The sequence below is a fragment of the Numida meleagris genome, chromosome Z, assembly GCF_002078875.1.
Source record: "Numida meleagris isolate 19003 breed g44 Domestic line chromosome Z, NumMel1.0, whole genome shotgun sequence".
Classification (NCBI taxonomy): Eukaryota; Metazoa; Chordata; class Aves; order Galliformes; family Numididae; genus Numida; species Numida meleagris.
The window spans coordinates 21,354,425-21,379,413 of record NC_034438.1 but is presented as its reverse complement, the minus strand read 5'-3'; the positions used below and the strand labels follow the sequence as shown (position 1 = coordinate 21,379,413).

Below are 24,989 nucleotides of genomic sequence, written 5' to 3'. Positions count from 1 at the left end.
TACTCTGCCCTGGTTAGGCCTCGCCTGGAGTATTGTGTCCAGTTTTGGGCTCCCCAGTACAAGAAAGACAGGGATCTCCTGGGGAGAGTGCAGCGGAGGGCCACAAAAATGATAAAGGGTCTGGAGTGTCTCCCCTGTGAGGAAAGGGTGAGCGACCTGGGTCTGTTCAGCCTTGAGAAGATTCAGAGGGGATCTTATTAATATTTATAAATATCTTAAGTGTGGGAGTCAAAGGGACGTGGCCAACCTCTTTTCAGTGGTCTGTGGGGACAGGACAAGGGGAAATAGCTGTAAACTTGAACATAGGAAGTTCCACACCAATAAGCAAAGGAACTTCTTCACAGTGAGGGTGATGGAGCACTGGAACAGGCTGCCCAGGGAGGTTGTGGAGTCTCCTTCTATGGAAATATTCAAGACCTGCCTGGACACCTACCTGTGCAACCTGTTGTAGGGAGCCTGCTTTGCAGGGGCTTGGACTCGATGCTCTCTAGAGGTCCCTTCCAACCCCTACAATTCTGTGATTCTGGAATTCTGTGATGTTCAGAGCCCTCACCATGGTTTCCTCAATGATCTTTGTGGGTCTTATCCAACTAAGGATATTCTATAATTCTCTTCAGTATCTTTGCAGCTACTTTACAAAGGCTTGCAGTAACTATGAAGGTGTGGCAGTTCTGATACACTATCTCTGGGGAGCCAAATCCTTAAGAGAGCTTGAGAGGCTGAGGACACTTGCCCTGTACCATTCAAAGAGCTGCAGTTTTTCTACTGTTGATGGAGATGGCCGAAGATCCCAGATGTGAGCCAGGTTCTGTGTGAGGAGCACAGAGAGAGAGACGGGTTCTGGGAGCCTGGGGTTCTGGGAAGCACTCCTGCACTGACTTATTAAAATTTAATCTGTCTGAAATACAGCAGCAAGCTACAGACCCAGCCTGCAACCAGCCCTGACAGAAAGAAATAACTGGAACAAGCCCTGCCAGCAGTGCCTTTCCCCTGCTCTCCATAGCAGGGGAACATCAGACAAGTTCAATAAACTACTGTCTTCAAATTATTCTGCTCAGAATAATCAAATTTTTAGGTACTCAGAGGATAAATAGCATAATTGCCTAGTGCTGCAGACCACCCGAGTATTGCCAAATCCCATTCTTTCTCCTCCTGGACCTGTAAATGCTCAGACTTTTCAAGAAACAAATCCCAAATAATTTTTCTTCAGCTGACAGGATTCCTAAACTTAAGGAAAGATGATCTCAAATAGAATTTGACTCATCGATAGGAGTCTAGTGTTTGTACCTATTGTCTTCAGTTGGTGTTCGTTTGGAGAAAAGGAACAGACAGCTTTGTTTCCAAATAGCATGTCTTAGCTCTTCTCAACACCTTCAGCTGTGTCATCTACTTCAGTTTAAACAGTGGCTTGTGAGAAAGCAGAATCATACAGGAGAATCAATGCACAAAATATAAAGCCTTTATCTGAGAGGTTTCTTTAACCTTCAGCACCACAATCAGTATCATGTAGATTCCAAAAGATCCTGATAACACAGTTTTAGAAAAAATCATCTCAGAAAAAAAGTGAATGAAGTATAGATTTATTTGACATTCAGGGAAATATCCTTGAACAACAGCTGCTGTATGCTAAATGTGATGCAAATAGACTTGTTCAAAACTGCTGAGGAGAAGAGCTAATTAGACATTTAAGAGTCCATCCCCTTCTTTCATTCTCAGCTAATCAAATGAGCAATGTTAAGGGTCAGAACAACTCTCTCACACCTATACCAAGGGAAGAACAGGAGATTCTTGTTGGATTCCTGATACAGTAAATTACCAGATGACTTTTTCATAGAAGGAGATGGATTTCCTTTGCTGGAAATAGAAGGAAGATATATTAGTATTAATAGATCTGTTCATGGAAAGCCCCATCACAATTAGTGATCATCATTTATCATCATCACAATTTCACCAAGAGATCCTAATCACTTGTTTCCTCATTTACTCACGGGATAAAGAGCAGTATGTTAAAGTGCTGAATGCAGATCACCCACTTTATGGCTGGTACGAGATATAAGATGTCTGTGCCAGATTTGGACAATTAATTTTACATTTCCTTAGACTTAATGTAAGAAAAAAAATATGCCCATTTTGTCATTTAAATTGCAGCAGTGTAAAGGCATAGTCATTGAAAGAAACTGGAAAGAGACTCTTATGGGTGCTGAAATTCCAAAGGAAAAATAAACTATCCATTATTTGTGTTTGTCTTTTCCTTTCCTTCATCCTCATCTCCCAAATTCCAAAATGTTTTCTAACACTGGATAAATTTTTTCACAATATGTTCATTAAATTTCATTTTATTTTCATTAAGTTCCATCATATGTTAATGAGCAACTCAGATAGAGTACAAAGAAGTTGTTAGGATATGCAGGGAGAAAATCAGAAAAGGAAAAGCCCAGCTTCAATTCAACCTAGCCATTGTGGTAAAAGAGTACAAAAAGCTTTTTTACAAATATATTAACAGTAAGAGGAGGGCTAAGGAGAATCTTCATCCTTTACTGGATGTGGCTGGGAACATGACCACTGAGGATAAGACTGAGGTTCTCAATGCCTTCTTTATGTCTGTCTTTAAAAGTCAGTCCAGTTATCCTTGGGGTACTCTACTCCCTGGCCTAGGAGTCTGGTGTGGGGAGCAAAATAAACCCCCCATGATTCAGGTGGAAACAGTTATTACTCCACCTAGATTGCCTCAAGTCCATGGGGCCAGATGGGATCCACTTGAGGGTGATGAGGGAGCTGGTGGAGGTGACTGCCAAGTCACTTTCCACCAGCTATCAGCATTCCTATCAAAACAGAGAGGTCCCAGAGGATTGGAGGCTTGCCCGTGTGACTCCCATCTGCAAGAAGCATCATAAGGAGGATCTGGGCAACTACAGGCCTGTCAGCCTGACCTCAGTGCCAAGAAGGGTTATGGAACAGATAATCTTGAGGGAGATCACACAGCATGTGCAGGACAACCAGGGGATCAGGCCCAGCCAGCATGGGTTGATGAAAGGCAGGTACTGTTTCACCAACCTTCATCTCCTTCTATGACCTAGTGACCCCTCCGCTGGATGAGGGAAAGGATATTGATGTAGTCTACCTAGGCTTCAGAAAAGCCTTTGACACTGCACTATCTCCAACAGTACTCCCCTAGAGAAGCCAGCAGCCTGTGGCTTGGACAGGTACACTCTGCTTGGTTAAAAACTGGCTGGAAGGCTGGGCCCTAAGAGTGGTGATGAATGGAATTCACGGTGAATGGTGAATCTGGCAAGTGGTCATGAGTCTTGTTCCCAAGGGATGGGTACTGGGGCCTGTTCTGTTTAATATCTTTCCTGATGACCTGGATGAGTGGATTGAGTGCAGCCTCAGCAAGTTTGCAGATGACGCAAGGTTGAAAGGAAGTGTCAATCCACCTGGGGTAGGAAGGCCCTTCAGAGAGATCTGGACAGGCTGGATCGCTGGACAGAGGCCAGTGAGATGAAGTTCAGCAAGACCAAGTGCCAGGTGCTGCACTTTGGCCACAACAACCCCAGGCAAATCTACAGGCTTGCAGCAGAGTTACTGGAAGAAACAGACCTGGGGGACTTGGTTGATGCTCAGCTGAACATGAGCCAGCAGTGTGCCCAGGTGGCCAGGGAGGCCAATGGCATCCTGGCTTGTATCAGAAATAGTGTTGCCAGTAGGAGCAGCAAGGTGATCTTTCCTCTGTCCTCAGCACTGGTGAGGCCGCACCTCAAGTATTGTGTTCAGTTTTGGTCACCTCACTACGAGAAAGACATGGAGGCCCTGGAGCATGTCCAGAGAAGGGCAGCAAAGCTGGTGAGGGGTCTGGAGCCAATGAAACAGCAAAAAAAATTTGCATGTTTGTGGCAACATTTCTGTTATTTACAGATAACCTGGAATGATGAAAAAGGAGATACATTTATTCATCCCTCCTACATTAAGTAACTTAAAATTCTCTGTGTTCTGTGACCTCTGTACAGCACAGTCAGATGGACATCAGCCAGCTGTGAGAGGGAAGGAAACAGCTCCACAGACAGTCCTAATCCCCTGGCTGCTATCTCTAAAATCCTCCCTTCAGTCACTGGGGAACACTGAATGAAGGAGGGCTGACTGAGGACAGTGCAATGTTTCTAAATATGCTTACATATGTGCCTATTTCCAATAAAAGCTGAACTACTGGTAAGCAAGTCAAAGAGTACATTCTAAAGTCTGGGGTGCCAGACTGCCCACTGGACTAAATAGTGAGCTCTGAAAGGAGCTTATCACATATTGCAAGTGTCATGCCTCAAAGCAAATAAGAAAAAACAGTACTGTAAATGGAGAGATTGAGGTGTGACCAAGCTTTCCCCGCTCTTCTCCTACTGCCTGGTTGTGGAAGGCTTAGTTACACTAGGTATATTGACATCCAACTCTTTCATACTGATTTGACAGCAGATAGTTATATCATGTGTTTTATATTTTCTGGCTCAAGTGTTCTTTACCATTGTAGCAGTATATTTTGAGTTTGTAGGTCTTTTCTTCCCAATATTTTTTATGTGCTTCTTGTCAATTTCTACCATTTATTACCAGTATTTTCAACAATATCTATTTACATCCTTTACGGAGATACATGCTCAAAAGATTTTTTGGTGGTGAGGCCCTGACACAGGCTTCCCAGAGAAGCTGTGGATGCCCCATCCCTGGAGGCTTTCAAGGCCAGGCTGGATGGTGCCCTGGGCAGCGTGAGCTGGTGGGTGGCAGCCCTGCCCACGGCATGGAGTTTGGAACTAGATGATCTTTAAGGTCCCTTCCAACTTAAGCCATTCTATGATTCTATGATTTTTTTGTTACTTAGTATAAAGTAAAAAAAAAACAAATCAGCATACATTATTGCAAAAAGTAGTAAACAGCTACATGATTCAGAGATCACTGTATGACCTTCTTTGCAATATGATGTGCCATTACTTAAATATTGTCTGATTAGCAGAACTAAAGATTAAATACCCTTCGAAGTTGAAACTAGAACATAGTTTGTATGCATGGTGTCACCATCTCTTTTTATTCCACAGAAGAAAATTATGTAAACATTATTTGGATGCAATAACACTTAGTGCCCTTGTGTTTGTTCTAATTCATTATTTCCTTTGCAGTCAGTTTTAGCAGTGATCTTTTATTAGAACACATAGTCTGTGTTTTCATTTAATTTTCTGCAGGCCTTTTTTTGTTTGGCTCATTTATCTTTCCTTATCCCTTGAAACCATCTACAGTAATTCAGTTCACTACAGTTAGACCTTCTGACAGAGCAAGAAGTAATCAGCTCCAGGCACAGCTGATTCCAAAGTCTGCCAAAGAGTACCTCGTGATTCTGACTACTTTTATGCTTTTTAGGTTAGTGGATACTTTTTGTTAGCATATCTTTCGCCTTCATCCTGTCAAAGAGTTACTCCTTCCTCTTCCCTCTCTACTGAAATACAGTTTAAGCAGTGTTACAAAGACAAACCACAGCAAGCCAATGAAATAAAACTCTCAGTTGGTTTGTTGTTCCTAGTACTAGTTAATCTCTCTTAAAATATTTCCCTCCAAAATACAATAGTGTTATAAAATATTTTAATACAGAACAATTTGTTGTTTAAAACATTTTGAAAGTAAAACAAATGAATGTAGGTATAAATATCAGTTTTTCTTAAGCTTTGTTTAAAATGCAGCTGATTCTTAGAAGCTATATTGTGGTTTATGGTCAAGTTGGGGTACTTGATGTAAGTAGTTTGAGTCATTTGTCTTTTCCTCTCAAAACCGGTGTTCATGAAAATTTCAAAAGACACAGGTATGCACAGAAAAATGAATGAGATACAACTGAGGCAGACACTGTCCAAGGTGCCTGGGCTATCTGATAGCGCATTATGTACAGGTCAGCTCTGGAGTATCATTTTAGATAGGGAAGCCCTTTGTCATAGAATGAGACACAGTTCTTGAGAGTTTTTTTTCTTATCTGAATGTACAGATGGTGCCTTGCTGATAACACCTGGCTGGTATTTCTGTTGTGCAGGAAAACTCATATTCATCTTTGCTCTTGAACTGTAATGAAGACAAAAATCTCCAAAATCGCCTACACAGTGAAGCTAACAGAAAAATATATATGCAGCTTCAGATGGCAACATTCAATGAAAACAAATGCTTCTCTTGGATTTTGACCTTTTCAACATGTTTGGTATTAGTATTATTCAGTTTAGTTTTTGCCTGATAATTGCCACCAAGTACAGCCACAAGAACTTCTGTTTATTTTTTGGACAGACATTTGTTAACATCACTGTTTTCCTTGTATTTTCCAATATTTTTTATTTCTTTCACTGGAGAAAAACTGTTTACCCTCATCTTCAGTGCCCTTTGTGAACCAGCACAACCGCCTTCTCATTCTGTGCTGAGAAGTTAACTCCAGTCACCAAATAACCCACACTGACAGCTTCCTCCCACTCTTTAAACGTTTTCTTCCTTCTCTTTTTATGCTCCTTGTACTTGATAGGAATTCCCTGGACACATTTGCAAAAGTAACAAATAATTCCCATTCAGATTCCTTCTTCACGCTCACCTTTGCTCAAGAAAATGAGAGTGGATTGGCTTTTGCTGTGTTGAGATCACTGGCTATCAATCTGATTAATATTGTTTTATTATTTATATTTACTTCCTTGTCTGGCTGTATTCATACACAGTTTTGACTTCAATATTTGTAGGCCATGTGGGATAGGTACTGTCCCTTTTCATAACAAACTGAAATCCATACCTGTGTAGGGATCCTCAAATATCATTTGTATAATAAAGACAGAATGAAAGAAAATACTTATTGTAATCCAGATGCATTGCATTTCCTGCACAGAATATTTTAAAGCAACAGATACATTACTAATTAAACCAATATGTCTATAAATTTTAAGTGGGCTTCTTTAGAACGTGCCCTAGTGCATTAGAACCAATATTGCATAGAGTGGCTACAATTAGCTGTTAATAATTGTTTTTTAAATTATTTATTTTTGAGTGTCTGACATCATAAACTCAATGTGGCATTGAGATTAAAATTTTGTAATGAAAAGATTTGTAAGGGCTACCTGCTGAACTATGAGATTTTGTAGCTAGGGAAATAAATAACATTCTAGTCCACATCCCTCTGTAAAATAGATGTCATTTAGGAGAAGCTCTCGAAAAGAGATTTCTTAATTGGAAAAACATCCTTTTGAGTCACAAGTGGCTGAACTGAAGTGTGTCCTCAGAATACCAATATGAGCTGAAGCTATTAAAATGTCATGGTTAACCTTTTTGAAAAGCCTAATTTAATTAGAAAATAATAATTAGGGTATTCTTACCAGTAAGAAATGCCTGCTTCAAATGAACTTCCTGTACACTCTCAATTTCAATGGATAACACTGCTGGAAAAGATTCAGCACATGAACAATGAGATTGAGTTTACAAATACTGTGATTAACTTACAGGTTTTGCTATTGGTGGTAATTACTGGAGCATGCCGGAGGGCAGGGACAATTTACTTCCTGATCACACCTTGTAAAATGTTTTTGCACATGTCAGCAGCTCTTAAGTATAATATAAAATAAAAAATAAGCAGAGCAATCAATGTACTTATACCCAGCACAGTTTCCATGACTTTCCTGAAATCAATGAGAGCAGAGATCTTGTGAACTGAAGCAGAAGGCAGCCTGGCACCCCGCAGGGTACCTCTTCATTTAAGCCTGCATGAGTTAGAGCTTCACTCTGGCTATCATTTTGCGTTTACATTTTCATCCAGATAAAAAACTATTACACCCCATGTCAGGGCTGGAGATATTAGTTCCTTTTAGTGCAGTGGCTGCTGGAATAAGAACAGTCATATTCAATGAAAATAGATTCTTTGAAGAAAATTGTAGTTCCAGGATGTAACTATATTGAGCAGTATTTGGAGACCAGTTGATGTAACATCATGGAATGGTCACTCACTATCTTCCATAGTTAGAAACAAGTGTCCAGTGAACCTCATTGGATATGGGACTGGAGAATCACTATCTAGGAAAAATAACACTGCTCTGTTGGAACACAGTTTAGCAAAAATAACATTGCTGTGTTGCAACAGTGTGCTTAGTATGAACAGTTTCAAAATACTCTTTTGAGATACAGAAGGACAGTTCTACTTCCCTTTGCTAGCCAGCATCAGTGAGACCACACAAGCCAGTCTGCCAGGATATAGCAGTAGTTAATTTGCTTGAGAAGTGACCTTTGTCCACATTCTGTTTGTTTTTAATTGGACTGATTATTGGTGGTGGAGCTATCTTGACTGGATGTCACCTGTCTGGTCATGGTTGACAGTCAAAATGTCTTTCAGGAATGAAGATTTTGGCCCTGTATTCCCTGACAGAAGACCTGGCCTGTATTATGTACTTTGTATTCAGCCCTGGGGGGAGAAGAGACATGGGATACAGGTTTTTAAAAAGTATTGCCAAAACAAAGTAAAGCAGTGTGCTCAGAACTCACCCAGGGACAGGACACAGGCATCCTGGCCCATGCCAGTAACAGTGAACGCAATAGTAAGTCTTTTGCTATGGTCCCCTTTCTGTTTAAACTACAGCACTCTGAACTTTGATTTTCACAAACAATGCTTCCAGCATGCTCATAATAATGTGGGAGAGACCTAGACCCAATAGAAGATAAGTCACATTCAAACATAATCTAAATTTCTTGCATTAGGTGTTTAATGAGATTTCACCAGATGAAGAATTGTGAGAAGAACCAACAAATATATATGCCAGAGACCTGGGGCCTATTACAAAACCCAGTGAAAACAGTAACACCAGCTCTGCACAGTGTCATCCATCATCTTACAGAACAAGGAGGAAGTAGGGGCAGGATCTGAATTGTCCTCATCCAAGTACAGCAGAAGAATTTCTCTCCACCTGAGTGTCACTGACCTCCCTCCACACAACACATTTATTGTAGGAATTTCTTCACTGAATTTCCCCCTATGCTGTAAAATCCTGTGGCCATTGCCTGCACTTGTTAGCCATTTCTTGCCGGGTTACTCTGAACTGCTGTATCTTCTCACTTTGGCATGTTCCACACAAAGTACAGAATGATGGTACCAGAGGGGTTAAAAAATAAAATGCAATCAGATCTCTATACGTCAACACAGAGACACACATGTGTTTTGCATCCAGCTTCGGAAAGCTGGGAGACCAATGGAAGAGATATCTATCTTACAGCTTTGAGAGTGCAGTCAGCCTTCCCTAATGCTGAGATTTCAAGAGATAAATGGCTCAAATCAAGCTATGGAGACATTTCAGAACTCTTAGCTTTTTAAAGGCATGATTATGTACTTGCATCTGTAACAATGGCTAAAGAATTCTGTTAATTTTGCAGCTCTTTTTATACTGATCTATACTTTCTACATGAAAGGAGTCAGAGCAGAGATAGGCTTTAAACCCTGGCCTGAACTTATACAGAAAAGCAATGCACTCATTCCTGTCTCTGTGGCTGGGATTTCCTTCTCATCCTGTGCTGGATGGGATGGCTCTGCAGGGTGCTCAAGTTATCTCCCTGATCCACACCACACTTTGAGCAGGACCCTTCGCAGCACAGTGTCATTTACTCACACACTGCCCTCTGTGCTCTGCACCCCACTGATCGCCTGGTTCAGGTGTGCTGGGAGCAGCCTCCAGCAGTGTCACTGTGCAAAACAGCATGTGAGATTCTTGCAAAGTCACTGACCACCCCACACTAAAAGTAAGTGCAACTCCAACTTTAAACATACAGCTTTTCCTACAGGACACCTGTGCTAGTGGTGACCCAAGGAGAAGTGTAGCTTCCAAAGGCATGAGGAACAGCATTGTTAATGGTGTGATGGGAGCAGGTGGGGTACAACAAGATTTAGGGCACAGTAACCACAGGAGCTGATATCCAGAAGCTGTTCAGCTGTTTACTGGCCAGTTCTGGGCATCTCATGTTCCCCTGCAGACAGAGAAGGGGATCTCTGACAGCACTGACCATTGCCATGGCTCTGAGAAGGTTTTCAGAATTGCTTCTGTCTTCCCACCACTTGGCTGCCACTTCTGGTTATGCACAAGCACATCCTGTTCTGCCTGTCCCTGCTGGGCTTGTGTGGTCAGGATGCTGAAGAGCTGCTTCAAACAAGGCATTCTTATTAATCATAAAACTATATAACAAAGTGATACAAAGTGCACGCCTGTTCAGGAGAGCTGAAGTGTTACTCTGAGAGCAGATAAATGAATTGATGCTCTTCCTCACCATGAAAACCTGGAGCGAGAAGAGGAAGGATTTCACAGTTTTAAAAGGTTATTTAAGCAGCAGTGTTTTGAGCAAGACTGCACCATAATAACTACCACAGAGTGCAGTCCTATCTAAATCAGTTTTATAGCAGATAATTCAGGTTCTTGTAGCAAAGAGCTCAGTGAAGGACATTAAACCAACCTATGAAATCAGAGAAGCATTTGAATGATCAGAAATGTCACAAGCACTTCTTGAGCTAATTAGTTTAAAGCTGTCTCATGTATGTCTGTGCCATAATACAGCCACAGAAATAATTACAGATCTTGTATCAGCTGTATGCAGACTGTCCGGTCTTGTGCAGGGTGGATACGCAGTGGTTAAATCCTACAACCCTGTCTTGTTAAAGTACAGGATTTTAGTTCCTTTAAGCAGTCGTGCAATTTTATGCACACTCATGCTTCTACTGAAGACTGAGAACTCTATACACAAGCACTTGGTGCTTGGTATTAAGTGTGAAGTTTTAACTTACTGTGATAAAGCAGAGCTTCCAATAGTCATGAGATGTCTGCACTGCCAATTTAATGAGAATTCCCTCTTGTCCTGACACCTGACAAGGTCAGTCCCTAGATTTTTTCTAGCTCAACAGGAAATGCAGTCCCAAAGACTTTTTATCACTCAATACTAAATGAAGGATGCAGCTACATGTCTTAGGAATATGAAGCTCTCTTACCAAATGCAGCTACGATAGCCCACTCTTCTTCCTTCCCTTTCTCTCTGAAATTCAGCTTCTTTAACCTATCTGTTTTTCTGGGTTGAGTTGCAAAATACAGTTGAGGCTAGCAGAGTCCTTTTCTTCTCCTACAGACTCTTCTGAGATGCAGTCCTACCATATTTTGTGTTTCAGTGTACGCAAGCTCTCTGGGGATTGTAACATTTTCAAGGCTGTCATATTTTATACATCAAATATGATAAAATGTATTCACTGCACATTTGATTATTAATCTTGCAATCTCTTCGTCACCCCTACTCCTTGCTACAAACCATCCACATCCATGACATTAAAAATACAGAAGACAGACTTAGTAGAATATGTACTAAGTCCTCCTGAGCTAGCCCGTGTCAGCCATTATCAAATTAAAATGGTAGTATGTCATACCATCTTTGTCAGTTATGTATGGTGCCATAATCTTTGTGTGGAGATAACACCCCTTCTGCTTCTAACCTGGAGATAGTCCATTTGTTTTGGTTTTGGGGGAATTAAATTCCAAATCATAGGATCATGAGGATTTGAATACTCAAACTGTTCACAAATCACTGTTCACAGAAATGCTATCACACAAACTCACCACAGCTCATGAGCACTTTGTGCAGATGTTTGCCTTGTACGCTGTTTCAAACATGAAAACAGGCTTTTGACCAGGAAGGCTGGAGCCATAAGCTATTTTTCTCTTCGCAGAACAGGGTCAGATAGCCAACTGTCAGGTGAGTGATCCTTTTTAAAGGGCATTTGTATACATCAGACATAGTGAATGTCATTGCAAGCACCTTATTATCCTTGTCCAGTCATGGAAAACACAGTTGTAGTGAGACTTGGCAAGAAATCAGCTGCTGGGAAAGCAAGTGTAAGACTGCAGTCAGTGGGTTTGAAAAAGCAACACAGACCTGATGCTGCTTCACTGAAGAGGCAATTGCTGCTTCAATTTCACAATGGAAATTACTAGTGTGGGAGAAGCACAGAGGAGCCCAAGTCAAGGACTAGACCATTATCAGGAGGGCTGCACAGGTAGCGATTGAGAACAGAAGCAGTCACTACGTTATTACCACTTTTGTAAAATGTAAAGATCGCAAGGGGTTGAAAACAAGGGGATATTCATTCACACATGTACACAAGGATAACACTTGAAAAGTTATTTTTTAAACAGTCCTGGGAGTAACATGTCTACTCTTTTGTACAAAACAAACAAGTCACAACTAACTTTTTACAGTGTATCCTTGAAAATATATGAATACCCCATTGCTTGGTACAATGGATTTGTTTTTTCCCTTTCTGTGTCCTTGGGATGAGATTTCCTGCTTTGATCCATTGTCAGAATTAACTAACATAACAAGCTATCCAGAATAACTGCAGGATTGCAAGATTTTCTTTTTGCAGCTCAAAATTAACACACAATAATATATACAGAATCTGCACCAGCTCACACTGAAGCCCTTCCAAACAGAAATGCTAACATATGGCAGCTCTCAGTGTCTTATAACTTGCATTGTGATTCTAAGTGCGAAATCCCCCATGGCTCTCTGAAAGAATATATATAATGAATTCAACACATTATTTATGTAAAAATCCATCCTGCTGAATATTCTGCTCTTACAAGACATAGCTTTCAAAATCAGATTTGCCAATAAAATTCCCTTCCTTCATTGATAATCAGCTGTGTATTTCAGTCATTCCTCTCAAGTTATTCATGGCAATGGAGGAGAAGGAGAGGTCTGCTAAGGAGTAATCTCTGCTCCACAGGATCACTCAGGGAAATCTATTCAGGGGAAAGAATACAAAAAGGATTATGCCTTGTGCACATAAATTAGAGATAAAATAAATACTACTTACACTTGAGAATTTGCTAAACAGAATCACCATTTTTTAAGAGTTAAAGTAAGGCTGGTAGCAAAGAACAAAGGGGCTTAGGGCATCTTTGAGTGTCACTAAATTACTGACAGTGCTAAAGTGCTGGCAGTATTGTGGTTTAACCCAGCAGGTGGCTCAGAACCACACAGTTGTTCGCTCACTCCCACCCCTTCCCAGAGGGATGGTGGGGTGAGAATCAGGAAAAAAAAAAGTAAAACTCATGGGTTGAGATAAAACTATTTATTAAGATAGAGAAAAGGAAGAAGGAAAAAAAGAATAGTTATGACAAATATATACATGTATATAACAAATGATACACAGGCAATTGCTCACCACCTGACGGCTGATGCCTAGCTAGCCCCTGATCAGCAGGAGGCACACTGATACATAGGCACACTGATACATTTAATCTTGCTCACCATCACTCTTGCAGGTCACTCACCTAGCGGCCTCTCTTTCTTCTCCAAAATTGTAGATATTAACCTAATTTCAGAGAGCAAATATTATAGGGTATACTGATGTTTTTATGTTTTGAGACGTAAGTTAGTGAATATGCATCTAGAAGTTTTCTGATTTGGTTAGCAGAAGTAGACAGGAATTTTTCAGTATAGTTGTATATACCACTACAGAGCTCTTCTGTCTTCCCACCTATCTGTTCCTCTGCCGGCAAAGCTGTGACTGCATCTGCTTCAGGTACTAAAATCTGTGGTTGCACAGAGCTCAACTTTGGACTGCTAGGCATTGCAATTCTACTGCCTTCAGATGGACAAGAGCACTGGCTCATGTGTCCCTGATCTGTGGCCAGCCCTCTCATTTCTGCTCATGCCACATCTACAGACTGTGGTTCAGAGCTGCTGGCAGTGCGAAACCTCAAAAGGCAGCGTATGCACAGCAGTGGGAGCAAGCTCTGCTGTTGACACTGGTTCACCTAGGAAATCTCACTGGTGAGGGGCCAACTTGAGATCAGAGCTGCAGAATTGTGTCCCCCTGGAAGGGCTGCTGCTTCTCCAGGGTGGCAGGTGTGGTATCACACTTTGAGCAATTCCAGCACTCACACGTTCTAATATAGTTGGTTGTGTAATTTATTTAATCAAAATTCCAGTGTGGTTAGACTACAGCTTTATTAATACTTCAAAAAAACTTGAATTATTATATCAACTTATGATATATAAACTTGAATTGTAGGTATCAATTAAGAATTAGTGACTGATGCCTACCCACTACATACTTTACGATCTTTTTCTAATATGTATCACTGTGCTCATATCTTAGAGGTTCCTTATTATAATTATATATATATATTATATCCTTTGCTTTGTTGCCAAGTATCCCATGAAAGGAACATAAATCAGGCATGGAAGACTGAAGGTATATTTTCAAATTTTCACGCAGAAAGCCAGTAAGGTCTAATATCATTTATTTATTTAGATGGCACTGCAAAGTTTGTCAGTCTTGCAGCTGAAATTTCTCTAAGGAAAGTGATGCTCTAGGACTGTTCATACTGCAAAGAATAACTGTGGTCTTTATAGAATACTGAGCAGTTAGACAGCAAGTTCTTCATCTGATTAATCTGAATAAATTAATAAACTTGGTTTTTAATCATACTTCTTTGACTGGATGAATGCTAGGCAAAAAAAAAACTATGACCCCAAAGGATTAATAGGAAGGTATTTTTTCTGTCTTCAGCAGAAGGCAAAATGTTCCTTAGAGATATGCATTAGGCTGAGTATTGCTCAGGTAACCAACACCCAGTGCACCCAGGTGACTTACTCATTCCCTGTCTCAGCTATTATTTCTGAGCAAGCTGTTGATTTTATACTACACAAAGAAGGCAAGACTAATATTCGTTCGTGATGCAAATTAGCTGTATCTTTCTGAAAGTCTACTGATTGCAGACCATCACTTGTTTTATTCAAGCAATTGATATCCTGGTTGCATTACTAAGTTGGGTTTTCAGCCCATTTGCTTATGTCTTCTGGATCCACTGGCAGCAAGAAAAGCTTATCCGTTCAAATCATTCTGTCATGGATCTCCCATCACAGGGCTTCTCGTAGTGTGAATTTTGTACAATAATACTGTACATTGAAGAGAATTGTCAATAGGAACCACCTACGTAGGCTTCTTTACTTGTTTGTAGCACGTTTTCTTTACATCTGTATTTGCTAAGGTCTGATTTCTTGCTGGCATGCAAATACGTAACGTGGTACAGAAGGCACTGCATTCTCATCAATAACCCACATGCAATAACATAATGAAAACAGAGGCGTCATGGCTGCATGCTCCCAACATTCCATCTACCTGTGTGAGAGTGCCACAAGCACATGGGCACAGAGAAAACCAGATCACATCACCCAGGCTGACACCCCTCTGCGTCAAGGCAGGAAGGGCAGGGTAGGCATCTGAGTTGGGAAAGCCTCTAGAATGCACAGGTCCTCATGAGTTCCTGGGTTCCTACAGCACCTAATCACAGAGCATGGAATTACACGAGTGAAACAATGGTATTTTTGCAACAAATGTCCTTCCATTTGCTTTTTGTCATCTATCAAATGAAATACACAGAGAATTTTGCAGGAGTGCAGCAGCCTGACGGGACAGGTTTTCAGGTGGATGTGTCTCTTGCTAGGAAGAGAGAGCTACAGCCACAGCAGAGATGTCTTTGCTGTGGAACAGGAAAGTAATTTGTGAGCTACAAAAAGTGTCAATGCCGATAGAGAATGCAAATAGGGAAAAGGCCACACAAAAAAAGAGAAACACATTCATCTGAGGCAGCTCATCTAGTTACAGGGATGGGCTTCCTGCACTGACATCAATGAGAAGGTTCTTCAGTGCTGTGTCTGCGATCACCTGTATTAATGACACAGCAGTGGCAGGTGGCATTTTGCTCTGAGGGCAACTTCAAAATGAGGAAAATGTTCATCTTTTTCTTTTTTTATTTCAGTTACAGAAACGGCTTAGAACAGAAAAAAATAGGCTTAGATTTTCACTGGAGAAAGAACACTCTAACAACCCTGTGACACCTGGACAAGCAAAGAATCCTGTTGGAAAAATGCATTCCTTTGGTGCTGCCACAAAGCGGCTGCATGCGGGGGCCTGGACCATGAGCGAGTGCAGAGACTGGCACAGGGAGAAGACATCTGTTGCCTGCCTGAGCAATGTGCAAGCCCTGGGAGCTGATTTACTGCAGAGCATGAAGGCTACTGCTGGATGCTGCCTAACACATTCACACGTTATAAGAAACAAAGAAACAAATCCCTTTTAAAGACCACACAGTCAAGTTGCAGTATGTGGACTAGCATTTCCTTACAAAACATTGCATGATTTGTCATTTTCTTTTACAAAAAAGAAAACTAAACAAGACTAACACTTATGTACACACATTCCCAGTAGCGCGTGACTACGCCATGCCTATTAGTAGGCATAGTCAATGGTCAACTCTCTCCTGGAATAAAGGAGGGGTTCAGTGGGGTTCAGCTCAACACTGGATATTCTAAAGTAGCCTCCAATTTTCATTGACTCAGTAGAATGGCCTGGGTTGAAAAAGACCTCAAGGATCATTCAGTTTCAACCCCCCTGCTAAGTGCACGGTTGCCAACCACTAGACCAGGCTGCCCAGAGCCACATCCAGTCTGGCCTTGAATGCCTCCAGGGATGGGGCATCCACAACCTCCTTGGGCAACCTGTTCCAGTGCGTCACCACCCTCTGAGTGAAAAAATTCCTTCTAATATCTAACCTAAATCTCCCCGGTCTCAGCTTAAAACCATTCCCCCTTGTCCTATTGCTACCTACCCTCACAAACAATCAATCCCCCTCCTGTTTATACGCTCCCTTTGAGTATTGGAAGGCCACAATGAGGTCTCTCCGGAGCCTTCTCTTCTCCAAACTAAACAAGCCCAGTTCCCTCAACCTTTTCTCATGGGAGAGGTGCTCCAGCCCTCTGATCATCATTGTCGCCTTCCTCTGAACTCTTTCCAAGAGCTCCACGTCTTTCTTGTGCTGGCGGCCCCAGGCCTGGACACAGTACTCCAGATGGGGCCTCACAAGAGCTGAGTAGAGGGGGACCACCACCTCCCTCTCCCTGCTGGCCTCTCCTCTTTTAATGCAGCCCGGAACATAGTTGGCCTTCCAGGCTGCCAGCACACACTGCTGGCTCATGTCCAGCTTCTCGTCCACCAGGATCCCCAAGTCCTTCTCTGCAGGGCTGCTCTCAAGGAGTTCTTTCCCCAGGTTGTATAAATACCTGGGATTGCCCCAGCCCAAGTGCAATACCTGGCACTTGTCCTTCTTGTTGAACCCCATTAGGTTCTCGTGGGCCCACTCCTTCAGCCTGTCCAGGTCCCTCTGGATGGCTTCCCTTCCTTCCAATGTACCGACTGCACCACTCAGCTTGGTGTCATCTGCAAACTTTCTGAGGGTACACTCGATTCCATCGTCTATGTCATTGATAAAGACATTGAAGAGCACCAGTCCCAGGACTGAGCCTTGGGGGACACCACTCATGACCGGCCTCCACCCTGACATAGAACCATTAATCACAACCCTTTGGCCGCGATCAGCCAACCAGTTCTTAACCCACCAAACAGTCCATCCTTCAAATCCATACCTGTCCAATTTAGAGAGAAGGATGTGGTGAGGGACCATGACAAAGGCTTTGCAGAAGTCCAGGTAGGTGACATCCGTCACTCTCCTCACATCCATGGATGCCGTCACTTCATTGTAGAAAGGCACCAGATTGGTCAGGCAAGATCTGCCCTTGGCAAAGCCATGCTGGCTGTCTCGGATCACCTCCTTGTCACGTATGTGCCTTAACATGTCTTCTAGGAGGATCTGCTCCATGATCTTCCCAGGCACAGAGGTGAGGCTCACCAGCCTGTAGTTCTCTGGGTCATCCATTCTCCCTTTCTTAAAAATAGGAGTAATGTTTCCCTTTTTCCAGTCACCAGGGATTTCACCCGACAGCCATGATTTTTCAAATATGATGGAGAGCAATAATAGAATAAATATAAAATTTCTGGACAGAGGTCTTTCAAAATTAGTCATCCATTAAAAAAAATAATGTTGAAAACGAGTAGAAGCACACTTACCCTGTAAATAAGTTAGAGAGACTTATACAAAACAATGAACTTGTTGGCTCATTACTTTTGGCTGTGAAACAGCAGGTTATGAACACTGTGGAGGAGGAGTAATACAGATGGATTCCTTACATTTCTTTACCATACATGTCCTTAAATTCTGGTCACCTTCACAGTGTCCAGGATGCCTCAGCACTGTTGCATTAGGCAGTGTCCCATCTCCTGGGGTTGTTCCTTTGCTCTCCCTACAGAGTCACTTACTCTTTGCAAGAAAACACAGGGGAATCTCCTCAAAAATAAATACAAATAAGTAACCAAATAGCAAAAATGATAAACCCACCATATTACTTGCTTACAATACATACTTCTTGTGTCTTTTTATTCTGCTAAGATAAAACTAAAATTAACATAAGTAACATTACTAGTAAAAAAAATCCCTTTGGTTTCTTCATCTCAGATTCTGGGGAAAACACAAAATTGTGATTCTGTTTACTTCAGAATATTATGGTTTGGGTGAAGAAAAAAATCTGCAATATAAGTGTATTTCCCAATGTCATTTCATTAGGTAAAGAAGTGCTTCATATTAAAGATTTATCTTTCATCTCACAGTCAGTTTCAGTAGCGTTGATCTCTTTATTCTCTTTTCTCTTTTTTTTTCAGTGAAATTCCATTTCTTAAAATAACAGCCTTCTTTGTGAGATGACTATGTTATCATTACCCCAGTAATCTCACTTTGAGATTTCAGACTACTCATTTTAACACCAATTCCAATCTGCCTTTTGATATTCCTTTCTCCTCTGTTCAAACAGGCTTCTGATTGCCCTGGCTCATCACTGAGGGGGCTGGTATGGAAGACAAAACCAGCTGACATCCCACAATGTCATTCAGCAAACCCAATGCTCTTATCTAGCAGCAGCCAGTGCCAAGGAGGCTAAGACATGGTCACATTTCACTGTTAAATTCTCCTAGTCATTATCCAGATACTATTTTTAATCTTTGCATCAAAACATAGCAGTCTTGTCATGAAAAGGAAAGTTGTAAATCTGTTCAAATCTCAGGTCACTGTGCACAAGGATTGTTTGGAAGTAGAGGGTATGCTGTTTTGCTTCCCTATTTGTAGCTGCTGATTTGTGTCTTTATATTGCAAAATGCTTTTATCTGTGCGCAATTTACTTTTTCTGTTTTAACAGCTGATTATGTGTTTTATAGCTATACATTTAGTTTCATAGTTTCTTTGTGATTTGGCTTAATAGGTAATAGGAGGTGCTGTAGTTTCACAATCAACTTCCAGTGAGTCTATAGGAGTCCTAGTCAAAGAAGTATTTTCTATTTTTCCATTCTGTTTTCAAAAAAGAATTGTTGATAGCAACATGTACTCAGCAGCTCCTTTGCTGTTTTCAAGGAAACTTTGTTTGCATTAAAAAAGTGTTATTTACTGGGAACATAATATGCTCGCTGTTCAATCCTTAAACCATGCAGGAAAGAGGAAGAAAGTAATACACTGCATATTTAAGCACAATCAGCTTCCTTACGCTATGCTTTTGTCCCAGTTAGGATTCAGCCTCAGCAGGGTCTTATGTTCAAAGAGATTATGTATGTTACACAAAAAAAAGCTTCCATGCCAGCACTGCTATCTAGAGGTGAACTTTGTTTTCTGTTTTGCTATAACTCCCTTGGCCTTTAAAACTTCTTCAGAGACTTTCACCAGCATGAGCAAGGTCAGAAACAGTAAAAACAATCACTGGATTTATCACCATTGCCACATTTATTGATTTGTCTAACATGCCAAAATAACTAATCAGCATGGTGATAGCATATTTTGGGTTGCAGATAGTAGAGACTCTTGCCATGCATCAGAGCTGTGGGCCATCACGATGTCAGAGAGCAGAGTAGTGAGCATCTGCAAGAGCAAGTTCTCATGTGTTGTGCTTTGAAGACGTCATGAATGCAGTAGCCACTAGTGGATGGGTATACAAGCTTCCACAGCTTATCTTACAAGCACTTCACATGCATCATTCATTACACTTCAGTGTGCTGTACTTGAGTCAATCAGTAAATGAAAGGAGAGCCATTTCACATCAGAACAAGGGAAGAACACATTACAGAGCATATAGGTAGCACACTTGGTTGCAGGGGCTTCTGAGTTTGGAATTAATTTGTCTATTTTATTTTATGTAAGACACTTGACACTCTTCCCCCCCACACCCCTTCCAATAGTGTGCTTTCATTGTTTTTGTAAGGCTTTAGGACAGTACATCTAGACTATAATACAGGATTCAATTTTGCAAGCCTTCCCTGTCATGAGAACCCATTCTAGGAGTAGAGGGATTCCTTCACCTCTGTGCCTGTGTGTCACACTGCCCTACACAGCAAGCTAGCACACCACACAGGGCCAGATGGGCAAAGACAGGCAGCAGCCTGCAAGCTGTTGTGCAGCTTGCACTTCTGTTGAGACAGCTCTGCACCACTCCTAACACAAACTCATGTTTTGCAGCATATTTCAACTCTAACCAGCAAAGGAACATATAGAAAAGAAAGCCAGAACAACAAAACCAGCAAACCCAAGGTAAATAGGTAATAATAATAATAATAAAATACAACAGAGTATATGCAGAGAAATACAGAGGATGCATATATCCTTTAAAAATGGAACCAAGAAATGGCTTTTCACCTCTCCCCCCACCCCTCCTTTTTATTTTAATTTTTCAGTTATAGGCTTTAAACTTACAACCTACTTTTGTGAATTCAGCAGTCATAGTTGCTATGGAAAATCTGTAATGCTCCTCCAGGGTAGGTAGCAGATAAAAGTGAGAGTGTCACAACTCAAGTCATTTGACTGGAGGCTCAGTGGGGCAGTGCTTTTCCTCCCTGCATACCTGAAGAGTACCAGTAATGCTTATGGGCACTGCGCAAATATTAATAAATCAGATGAGAATTTCTGAGCTGGCTGGAAAAGCAAGAACAATACAAATAAGCAGCAGGGGAGATGAAAAAGCATGCAAATCAATCTATACTTTCTGGTCTGTAGGTCCCAAGCCTCATTACCTTTGAAACTTTTGCTGGTGCTTAAGCAGCACTCTAGTTTCTTTCTCAAAGATGGAAGCGGGGTCTGCCATCCACAGTTTAATGAGCATCAAGGAGATCAAAAGAGCCAAGGCAGAGAGATTCCAATTGTCATCTTAAAATAAATTATTTCTGTATTTATTTATAATTCTTATCTTCTTTATCGTATAATTATTTTTACTCCTGTTTTGTACATATATTTGGGGGATGTTTAGAAGAGGATGGCATTATTGCTTTCTTGAGAGATGAGGAAAAACACTAATGTGCCCTTTATGATCAAAGCAGAATTATGTTTATCATATATTGCTTTTCATCTTCAGTGCTCTCTGAAAGCATGCATGTATTAAACCTTAAAACATTCTTGTGAGGTACATAAGATAAAGTCATACTTGTTTCGTATGTGGAAAAAAAAACTGTGCCAGAGAGAATTTTACTCCTCCGTGCATGAGAAGAGTGACAGTTTGTCTGAGGGAAGTCTAAGTGGACAAAACAATCAGAGCAATGAGAGGCTTGTTTCTTCTTTTATTCCCTGTCAGTGAAAATTTTAATTCTAAAATCTATCTATATATATAGATTATTTAGGTTCATGTATATATATATACAAATATACACAGTATATATAATATATATTATATATAATGTATTATAATAATATATTATATACTATATATGCATATATACATAAATCTATTAAAAGGAGAGTACATGTGGCAAAGGAAAAACTGGAATGACATTCCTATTGCGTGACTAGAGCAAAACTTGAGCAGGCAGCCCCAGTTCAGTTTTCCTGCACGCAATATGAAACAGTCATAACTAATAGTCACAAGTGTTACTTTTTGTTCTGCAGAACTACTGCTCCTTCAGCAGAAGCAATGATTATTCAGCATTCAGTTTAATTTTCATTATCCAACGTATATTTCCAACCCTTTTTTTAGTGTAGAACAGTTAACTACAGAAATACAAATATCTTTGGGGGTTTCTCCAGGAGGTCCTTACCTCTGCTAGCTTAAGGAAATGATGCCTTCAGGAGTTACACCGTGGGTCAGCAGTCAGAGCTCAGCATTAATAGCTCCAGCACAGACTTCTGTAAAGGCAGAGATAGGCAGATAGGCACATATCCTGTGACTCAGTCCCTACTGTGGTACAGAAGTGCTTGGTGGTGCAATCCTCAGCCTGTCTGCCAATTGTCAAAACAGTTTGGCCACTGTATCCCTAACCTTCCTCTCTGTGAACATCCATGCCTCCCAAAAAGATGAGTAAGCCTAGGACACAAACTTTGTGCAGAGAGGTTGCCCATATGATATTTTTTCTACAAACTAGAGGGGTTGTGCAAAGCTTAGGCTGAGGCTCGTTTATCAGGTTCAGTCCTAACACTCATCTATAGGCTGAATGTGCAAGTGCAAAAATATTCTGAGAACAAATGTGGTTGGGGCAACTTTGTCTTCACCTACACGGAATGACAGAGGGTTACACTGAATGCAGCCTCACTGAACAAACACAGTACAAACACACATACAGTGCTAGCGTTGCATTAGTCCTGAGGACAGAGCAGCTCCTCTCAAATGAGAACACGTATGATTTAACAGCTTCTACTGACCAAGGTTATTTCAACCATGCTGTACTAAAATATAAGATTTTTCTGTTAAAATTAAAGGTGAATATTTATGTGCACTACTTGGAAGCCAGAGATATTTCTCCAAACAAACTCCAGTCTTGCTGAAAACTGAAATGACCTCACACGTTGGGCAGTGCAAAAAGGCAATGATTAACAGGGTGTATATCCATGGAGTATTGATGGCGTCAGCACGTTCCGGTAAGTCTTGGTACCAGTATGGATTTAGTGGCATTTAGTGACACCTAGTGGCCTACTCTCACGTATCAAAAGTACAATCGGTTTTAATTTCTGAAATTTCTTTTGTTAAAGGAATGGTACCTCTGCGTTCTCTACTGAAGATTTCCTCTATGCTTCCCTATCGCTTTCTGAATAGTATGGGACAACAGGGGAGGCCACAAGGACTGCCAATAAGCACCATACACTCTATAAATGAAAGAATAGCTTTAAAATGCACAGGAATGGGAGAAAAATCATTGTTCTCTGTGCATATCATAGAATCACAGAATTACAGAATCACAAGGTTGGAAAAGACCTACAAGATCATACAGTCCAACTGTCCACCTGTCACCAAGAGTTCTTACTAAACCATGTCCCTCAAAACAAGATCTAAAAGCTCCTTGAACACCTCCAGGGTCGGTGACTCCACCACCTCCCTGGGCAGCCTATTCCAGCGCCTGACCACTCCATCGGAGAAGTAGTATTTCCTAACATCCAGCCTGAATCTCTCCTGGCACAACTTGAGGCCATTCCCCCTTGTCCTGTCACTAGTTACACGAGAGAAGAGGCAGACTCCCAGCTCACTACAACCTCCCTTCAGGTAGTTATAAAGAGCAATGAGGTCTCCCTTGAGTCTCCTCTTCTTCAGACTAAATAATCCCAGTTCCCTCAGTCGCTCTCCATGAGACTTGTGCTCCAGACCCCTCACCAGCTTCGTCATCCTTCTCTGGAAACACTCCAGGGCCTCAATGTCTTTCTTGCAGTGAGGGGCCCAAAACTGGACACAAGGTGTGGCCTCGCCAGTGCCGAGTACAGTGCTGAGTACTACCCTACTCCTACTAGCAACATTATTTCCGATACAAGCCAGGATGCCATTGGCCTTCTTGGCCACCTGGGCACACTACTGGCTCATGTTCAGCTGAGCATTGACCAATACCCCCAGGTCCGTTTCTTCTACACAATCTTCCAGCCACTCTACCCCAAGCCTGTAGTTTTGCCTGGGGTTGTTGTGGACAAAGTGCAGCACCCGGCACTTGGTCTTGTTGAACCTCATCCGTTTGGCCTCAGCCCAGCAATCCAGCCTGTCCAGATCCCTCTGTAGGGCCTTCCTACCCCCAGGCAGATCGACACTTCCTGCCAACTTGGTGTCATCTGCAAATTTATTGAGGGTGCACTCCATCCCCTCATCTATGTCATCAATAAAGACATTGAAGAGGACTGCCCCAGCATTGACCCTTGGGGAACACCACTTGTGACTGGTCACCTTGGATTTAATTCCATTCACCACCACTCTCTGGGCCTGGCCCTCCAGCCAGCTCCTTACCCAGCAAAGAGCATACCTGTCCAAGCCACGGGCTGCCAGCTTCTTCAGGAGAATACTGTGGAAGACAGTGTCGAAGGCTTTGCTGAAGTCTAGGTAGACCACATCACCAGCCTTTCCCTCATCCACCAGGTGGGTCACTAGATCATAGAAGGAGATCAGGTTGGTCAAGCAGGACCTGCCCTTCACAAACCCATGCTAGCTAGGCTTGATCCCTCGGTTGTCCTGCACATGCCACATGATCTCCCTCAAGACAATCTGCTCCATAACCTTCCCTGGCACCAAGGTCAGGCTGATAGTCCAGTAGTTCCCTGGATCCTCCTTATGACCCCTCTTGTGAGTTGGGAATTAGGGGCCTTGAGTTTAAAGATGAAGGGTCTTAGTTTAGCTGTCCATTAAATTACTTAGCTTAGCTTTTCACTGTCAGCTATTGCTTAGTTTAGCTCTCCATTGTTAGCTCAACGAAGTATTGCTGCAAGCCAGCAGGTAAAGAACCAATGGGAGAACAATGAAAGGGGGAACAAGTATGATAAGAAACTGCAAAGGCATGCAAGATAGGAGAGCCTCCTCAAATTGGGACAAAGGTCAGGAGAACATGGTGAGGAAGACTTCCGACTTCATGGAAGAGCGACCACCAGGTGGGGAGGAAGACGTCAAGCCTTCATCCAACGACCACCAGAAGGAGCTACAATGCATGTGCAAAGGGGAGGGACAACATGCAAATGAATTACCGGAAAAGTAATGAATATGTTTCAATCGCCGAAGTTAGCTGTTTCGGCGCTGTCCCAGCCAGATCCGCAGCGACTGAAGCGCGGTAC

The 24,989-nt window shown here is 41.8% G+C and overlaps 2 long non-coding RNA genes across 2 annotated transcripts in view; one reads left to right on the top strand and one right to left on the bottom strand.

The window, feature by feature from the left end:
- LOC110389722 overlaps positions 1-16,490 on the top strand; it is a 33,992-nt gene extending 17,502 nt beyond the window's left edge. Inside the window, exon 3 of the long non-coding RNA XR_002433352.1 lies at positions 15,825-16,490. This is a non-coding gene — a long non-coding RNA (uncharacterized LOC110389722). The remainder of the gene's footprint in view (positions 1-15,824) is intronic.
- LOC110389724 lies at positions 1,197-24,242 on the bottom strand. The gene is made up of 4 exons (XR_002433354.1): positions 24,191-24,242; positions 22,016-22,103; positions 7,359-7,421; positions 1,197-1,854 (listed from the first exon to the last, which is right to left on the bottom strand). It is a non-coding gene; the product is annotated as an uncharacterized LOC110389724 (long non-coding RNA).